This window comes from Peromyscus leucopus, chromosome 4 (assembly GCF_004664715.2).
Source record: "Peromyscus leucopus breed LL Stock chromosome 4, UCI_PerLeu_2.1, whole genome shotgun sequence".
Lineage (NCBI taxonomy): Eukaryota > Metazoa > Chordata > Mammalia > Rodentia > Cricetidae > Peromyscus > Peromyscus leucopus.
Window position 1 is genome coordinate 70,104,932 of NC_051066.1, and position 8,098 is coordinate 70,113,029.

Below are 8,098 nucleotides of genomic sequence, written 5' to 3' on the forward strand. Positions count from 1 at the left end.
GCAGGAGTAAATTTCTGCCATCCAGACAATCAAATCCCCAGCCTGTTTTTTTTAAAAAAAAAAAAAAACCCACTGACCTCGGGCCATGATTAGATCATGGACAAGATGCCAGAGTGCTGGCAGAGCTGCTGATACCTAGGTGGATGTGGGGGTGCAGCTCTTTTCCTGGCCTGGTGTTTCTCCCTGGGAGTCCAGTGACTAAGACAAGGCCAAGGGAGGGGCTCACAGTGTGGCTCAAGACAGTACAATGCCCCACTTGTCCCATTCTGATCTTGTCCTTTGGGTAGATGTGAGGGCTGTGGTGAGCTGTCAAGTCTTGCCCGAGCCAAGACTGCATCCCAGGGCATCCCTGGAGAATTCTTGTTAGTTTTTGTTAGTGCTGAGGATCGGAAGCTGAGGATTCTGCATTCACCCCTTTAGATCCATCCTGCATTCTCTCCACCTGTTCTGTGCCCCAGGAGGTTGACTTCTAAGGAATGCATCAGCAGACCCTCCTGATCCCTGTCTAAGCTGGTGGGGGTGGGGAGCTCTGGGAGGGAGAGCCAAAGACTGGAGGAGAGCGTGGTAAGATATTCACACATGCACCCCATCTTTCTCCTTGTCTAAGCTAGGGTCTGTTTTCCCTCTCTACTGAAACCACAGCTTCTGACAAATTGCCCTCTTGAAAGTCAGTTATGGGTGCCTTCAAAGTGAATGAGTGTGTGCTTGTGCATGTGTGTGTGGGTGCGTGCATGCATGAGTGCAAGCCCCTGTCCCCTGTGCACATCTAGACAAGTAATTCTCAAGCTCCCTCTGTCTGTGGAACTCTTTTTGTTGTCGTTGTTGTTATTGCTTTGTATTTTTTGAGATATGATTTCCCTGTGTAGCTCTAGCTGTCCTAAAATTCACTGTGTAGAGCAGGCTAGCCTTGAACTCACAGAGAATCTGCCTGCCTTTGCCTCCCAAGTGCTGGGATTAAAGGCACATGCCACCATGCCAGGCCATCCATCTCATTGACAACTACTAGACACCTAAAATAATTCTCCCATTGCAATGCCAGGTAAGTAGTGTTTTATTTTCAAACATGAACTAAGGAGAGCTTTTTCAGTGACTAGATGGCACTGTAATACATGACAGAATCATGGTTAGCAGGGCTCTGGAAGTAGGCCATCTGTTTAGCTGTTTGCCAGCTTTGTGTTCATAGGCAAGAGATAATAATTAGAACAATAGCACCCTGATCTTAGACCTACAACAATGTCTGCATGAGACAATGCATGGAAGGCTGTGTAACATAGTGACTGATGCACAGGGACCCCACAGCACATGCTACTTAGCTGTGAAGAGCAACCATTCATTCTGCAAATGACTATCTATGAGGCACCTAGAGCTTAAAAAGCTTCTGAACCATAGCCAACAATATTTATATCATGGTATGAAAATATACAGCCAGCTGAAAGTAATGTTTAGCTTCAAAATCTGTGCTCCGCTCTGAATTTCCTCAACCATTCTAGTCCATCAGAATCTATGGGTTAAAAGCATAGTAACAAACTGAGACACACAGTTGGAAAAACAGAGATCTGGTAGACCTTCCAAGAGCCTGTGATAAAAAGTGGGTCATCTTTGGGAGTGGAGGGTAGGGTAACATCACTTCCTGGTATCTTCTGAATACCCTGCTCCCCTTAGCTACAGTTTTTATCCACAGTAAACCTTGGTCTGAAAATATTCAATGGAAAGTTTCCCCAAATAATTCATGATTCAGTGAGTACAGAAAGACATTTGCCACCAAGTCTAATAGCCTGAGTTCAATTCCTAGGATTCCCATGTTAGAAGTAGAGAACTGACTCCTTAAAGTTGCCCTATGACCTCTGTACACATGTCATGGGTGCATACTGACACCCACGCTCCCACATACATAGCAAAAAAAAAAAAAAAAAAAAAAAAAAAAAAAAAAAAAAAAAAAAAAAAAAAAAACAGCGTGAAGAAACTCTGCTCTAGATAGGAATCCTAATTTGTCTGGTGCATCCACACCATAGATGCTACCCACCCATGGTTACTCAGGATTGTGCTGCCTAAGCTACATCACAACATCTACATCATCCACTGTGCTTCACTCATCACACAGACACTGGGTCTTCTGCCCACGAAGGTGGGCCTGACATGATCACAGGAGGGGGAGATTTTGAGGAAGAACACATAAACTTTATTGTATGGTACATTGCTCTATTTTATCAAGGTTGTTCTTAATCTGTGTCAATCTACAAATTAAATGTTATCATAGGCATGTAAGTATTGAAAACTTCAGTGAATACAGGGGATTTAGTACTGTATACAATGGGGGTCTTGGAATTTATCACCCACAGAGGAGGAGGGACTACTTCAGTTATGTAAATGGGAGGGCAGGATTCAACAGGTAAGAATTCTCTTCAGACTCTGAGAGTATTTGAGTAGACTTGCCTGTAAATAACAAGGGATGGAGAAGGGAATCCAAATGTCTGAAATATGTGCTTGTCCTCAGGGAATGTATGGCTTACTCTCAGAATTAAGACCTACCCACTATTTAACAAACTGGAAACACGGTATGTGAGAAAGCTCTCTCTATCCAAAAACAAGACTGAAGTCCCTCACCTCATGGGGCTTGCCTTCTATAGTAGTGACAAATAATAACTAAATGATAACCAATAGGCACGCTGTGTTCAGACAGTGGCCAAGGCCATGAAGGGAAAAAGAAGGGAATGGAGAGTGGCTGGCAAAAAGGCTTACTCCAGATGAGGCTGTCAGGAAATGGTTCTCAGGGAAGTCATTTGAACCAAAGGACCTGAATGAAGTAAGGGAGAGAGCCACATAAAATTTAAAACACAAGTGCTCCATTACCAGGGCCAGCAAGCCAAGAGTCTCCGAGGAAGACATAAGTTGCAATATTCCAGAAACAGGAAGGAAGTCAGGATGGCCAAGGAAGGTAGAGTAGCATATATCAGATGGGCCAGATGTAGTGAATACTTTTCTCCCTCTTAAAAAATTCTTCCCCCCTTCTCCGTGTGTGTGTGTGTGTGTGTGTGTGTGTGTGTGTGTGTGTGTGTGTATTATGTGCACATGTACATGTCACAGGAAGAGTGTAGAGGTCAGAAGATAATATGTGGGATTCAGTTCTCTTCTTTCGACTCGGGTCACCCGATGTGGCGGCAAGTGCCTTTACGGGCTGAGCCATTTCTCCGGCCCCAGATATAGGTTTACCTAGCACACTAAATCTTGAGTCATGTCTGGAGGTGATTACAGGATCTTGAGGAGGGGAGTGCCTGATCTAATGAGTATTTTAGAAGGATCCCTCTGGCTGCTGTAGAGGTGACTGAAGAGAGCAGGCGGGAGGATGACAAAGGGCTGGAACATGGCGAGAGGGAGGAGCCTGTGGCTTCACTGACTGAGGTGGTGAACAGCCATCTGATCAGTGGTGAGTGATCCTTACTCAGAAGGACTGTGTCCTCTGCACACCTATAACACAGCAGAATATGTGTGATGCCAAGACAGAGCACACGATGTTGGGGGAACTCAGATTGCACGTGTCTGGGAGATGAGCTGGCACTTGAGCGAGCTGCGTTTTCAAGGATGAGTGGACAGAAATGGTGGAGGAGAAGGAGAAGGAAAAGCATGTGAGTGAAGACATACAAGCAGGGTTTCAGAGGCCATGCTCCAGTCTGGAGGTCATCCAGTGGATATGGTAGGCCCGAAAGGATGCATGGGAAGATAAAACTGAAGAGGGAGGTTTGTGAAACCTTGAAGGGCCTTCTGGTGTCATGATAGATATGGGCAAGGTCAGCCACTGTGTGTAACTGGCAAGGGTTCTACGTGACTACATCTGAGGTTTAGGGTGCACTGGGCACCCTGGGGCTGAGAAACCTAGAAGCCTATGCCTTACCCCTTCAGTAGACTCATTTGTTAACCAGATCCTTGGCTCTCCCTGGTCATGAATTCTTTCCCTTGTTCCAGACAAACCAGCATCATCCCTTCCTTTCAGGTGCCTGGTGTTGGTTCTATCTATCTATCTATGATTTATTTAATGTGCATTGGTGTTTTGCCTACATGGCATCTGTATGAGGGTGTCCCAGCCCCTGGAACTCACAGACAATTGTGAGCTGCCATGCGGGTGCTGGGAATTGAACCCAGGTCCTCTGAGAGAGTAGCCAGTGCTCTTAACCGCTGAGTCATCTCTCCATCCCCCCAAGGTGTTGGTTCTTACCATCACATACTTCATATAAGATTTCTCCCGATAGAGATGTTCCTTTGGATGGTGGGTGGCGTTTACTGGCACTCCTTTTGTTTTCCATACAGTGCCTGGCACTTGATAGCAGCTCCATTACATTGACCACTTCCAGATTTGAGTATACAGAGCTGATCAGCCTTCTCAGGAGCCAAGAATAAAAACGCAATTGCCCAGACACACTGGTATCCAAATGCATAGACAAATGGGACTCATGACCCCCCCTACCCCTTATCTCGCTCACTCATTTCCTTGCCGTACTGGAAACAAAACATACTAAGATCTGGACACAATGAAGCTTTGCCTTGCCTACAGCTGCTTGTTCTGGGAACAAAAGGCACACGCAAGCAAGCATACGAACGCTGGGATTCTTGCGGAGACCAGAAACTGGGCAGGGTTAGGTCAGTGTCCTCCCCACCCACCCCGGTTCTCCAGAGCTTGGTTATTTGATCTACAAATGGCATCCACTCTTCCTCCATTCCAGGTTCTATGCTTCACCAAACATGGCTTTCTTGACTTTAGGAGCTTCAGTTCCAGATTCCTAGTCCCAGGCAGCCCCACTTTCCCTGTAACTGGTCAGTGACCACAGCAACCAGAAGACAGAGGTCTCAGGACAGCAACAGGGCTGTACGGGCTACCTTGGCACCTGATACCTCTCAGAAAACGGGTCACTTAAGGACGCATCGGCAAAGCACAGATGATGGGTCTCCATCTACTCCGTTGCTGTGGCTACTCCACTGTGCTTGGCCTGTTACTGTCCTCATTCCTAATTGGTTCTTTCCAACCTCCACTTGCAACTTTGTGATGGGGTTGGGGGACCAGAAGAAATCAGTGAAGTCAATGACACAGGAAAGACGAAGATGCTGCACCCAGGTTCCGGTGACGAACGAGCGATACCAGGTCCAAAGGAGCCGAGCTCAACCCTGGAGGTGATATCAGGTCAAAGTTGCAGTAAGGGAGGCTGCATCGGGCTGGCAACACCATCCCCAACTCCTTATCCAAAGCTCTTCTCCTCCCTCTCCTCCCCCTCCCAAGCTCCAGCTTAAATGTGAAACTAAGTCTTCCCTTGAGATAAACGACTCCTTTCCGGTCTCCTTCTCCCACTGGTGGGGACGCAAGGCCAGTGAGGTGTGGGGAAGGGAGATCAAATCCCTTCCTCAAACCTAGGCCAGTGGACAGGCCAGGACCCGTCGCCCCCGCAACCACCGGGCAGAGGGGAGGGTCCCAAACCAGGAGACGGCGCCGCCGCAGATGGAAGGCTTTTCTCCAGCCGCAGCGGCCTCCCTCCCACGCGTGGTAGCGGAGCTGCAGTGGGGGCGGCGGTCACGCGGGCGGCACGGGGCCCTGCGCCGCGCGCACGTGAGGGGGCGGGGCCGCGCCCAGGATCCCCTCTCGCGGTTGCTGACGTAGCAGCCTTGGAGTCCGCCCGGCCCCACCCGGCGCCGCTGCCTCTCCCGCCCCTAGAGCCTTGCGCGCGGGGGCGGTGCGGAGCCCCGGAGCCCAGGCGGGGGTGGGAGGCGGGGGCGGGATGCCGGGGTGGAGGGGGAGGCAGGAGAGGAGGGATGGGGGCTCCAGGCTGCTTCAGACCTCCTCCCAGCCTCTCCACATCCTCGTGGGGCGAGGGGAAGCAGGTGAGGGAGGTGCGGAATGGAAATGCGAGCCCCGGGAGGCACGGGGAGTGGGCGGCTGGATGCGAGGCCCCTGCCCCCGTCCGCCCACGCGCGCGTGCTCTCCCGGCGCTGACGATGTCCTGCTCGCTCCTCGCTCCCAGCTCGGCTCGTGACTCTGCTTCGTGCTGGCAGAATTCCGCAGCGCAGCGTGCTCTGGGCGGAGGGGGGGGACGGACAGCGGTGGCTTCTAGGGGTGACCCTAGTCTGTTTAGCTGCTACCCACCCCGCTTACTTTCCCTGCCCTCAACCTGCTTTGGCTTCCCAAAGGACATTGTGTCTTCACCCCTCTAACTTCCCTAGTGGTGGTCCAGTCCGTGAGACTCCAGTCACTGGGTCTCTATCCTTTATCCCCCTGCTCCCCAGGCATTGAAAGTGCCTGTCTCAGGGCTGGATGTGTAGCACCTTTGCTAGAGCTTGTCTAGCATTCACAAAGCTCTGGGTTTGAGCCCCAGCGCGGTGTAAGCAGGTAATCCCAGCCGTTGAGAGGCAGAGACAGGAGGTTGAAAAGGTTTATGAATTCAAGGTCGTTCTTGCTGGAAGCCAGAATGGGATTCCTGAGACTTTGTCTCAAAAGAAAAAAAAAAAGCACATCTCCTTGGGCTTCCCTGACCATCCCTGCCACCTCTCCCCAGGCTGCGTTGGCACTAACAGCAGAGGGGCGTGGTGGGGTCTTGGGACTGTGCTCAGACTTGTACACCAGGGCCACTTCGGTGAACACCTTGGACAGGGCAATGGAAAATCAAACAGGAGCAGCTGAGCCTGGTCAGACACAACACTAGTTCTTTCAGTCTTCTCTGTTGATTTCATGACACGTTTCCTCCCTGCGGGAAACATGGTGGTTTTGGTTCTGCTGAAACCCAGCAGATGCACTCACTGCCCTTGTGACTGGACAGCAAACTTCACCTGGGCTCTCTCTCTTCTTACGGGTGCAGGGAGCAAAGGCAGATGCCGAGATAGGCATTTTCAGTGTCTGGGAACACACAGTAGGTAAGAGAATAAGTATGACAAGCCAGAGAGCCTCAGAAATCACACGGGTGGCAAAGCTCTGTCTTAGGTGGTGCCAGCAGCTTTTAGCCAGCCTATGGCAGTATGAGGATGCCTTGACAGAGATGCCTGGGACCCTTCCGTCCAAAATGTAGTGGCCAGGATGAAATAAATCTTCCTAGGAGACAGGCAAGTGGGCCCAGGCTTCTGAGCCGTGTTGTCGAGTTCCGGGGTCCAGTAGAAGCTATTTGAGCTTGACCTGCCTAGCACACAAGCTGGGTCAGCTTTCACAAGCCAGAGTTCCTAGCTCAGGGTCCTGCCCCGCTCCATGCACAGCTGTAATGAATATGTTGAATCTAGTTGTTGTTAATGGGGACTTAGACCCATCATTTAGAAAGCCTTCTCCCTGCCCAGCACTGACTTCTCGGAGTTCCTGTTACTTCTGATGTGATGTAGTTTAGCACCAACTTGAGTTTTCTGGTTTTTTTGTTTGTTTTGAACTTCCGTTAACTCTCGTCACCTGATGTCACCTCAAAGACAGGGATTTTCAGCACAATCTGCGGAGGGTTGCCCTCATTTGTGAGGACAGGACAGAGCATTTGGCTTCTTTGGCCATTCGTTTGTTTTCTTGTTTCGTGCCTTGTGCTAGGCACCGAGTGAAAAAGCCAAAACGACATGGGCTTTGAGTTTTGGATACACAAGGAGGAAACAAACCACAAAGCCCAATTACATCACAGCGAACTCAGAGAACCGGATTGTACAAGAGGCAGAATGAGAGCATATTGAGGAGGCTGCAGATATCTTGCCCCGGGGAGTGCATCAATCAGCTTGAACTGCATATGCTGCGGTAACAAATGAGCCCAACATCAGTGGCTAAAAACAAGATTTAAAAAATATATTTTTTTTTGCATTAATTTCCCCCAGCACTGTGGTTCTGCTTCACGGATCTTCCTTCTGGATGGGAGAGCAATGGCGGAACCCCACTCTCTTGAGCAGGAGGACATTAGAGGTGGTGGAGCCGTGTGATAACTTCCCCAAGGTTCGCTTTGCCACTCCCACGCCCATTTTATTGACCAAAGCCAGTTGGCTGATTCACGTCCACGTAAATGGAGCAGGAAAACAACCCTTCCACACGGTTAGCATCTGGGGAGGGCTGGCAAATATCTCGACTAGTTACACAGGCTGCCACATCTCCTTGGAGGAGGTGATGTTT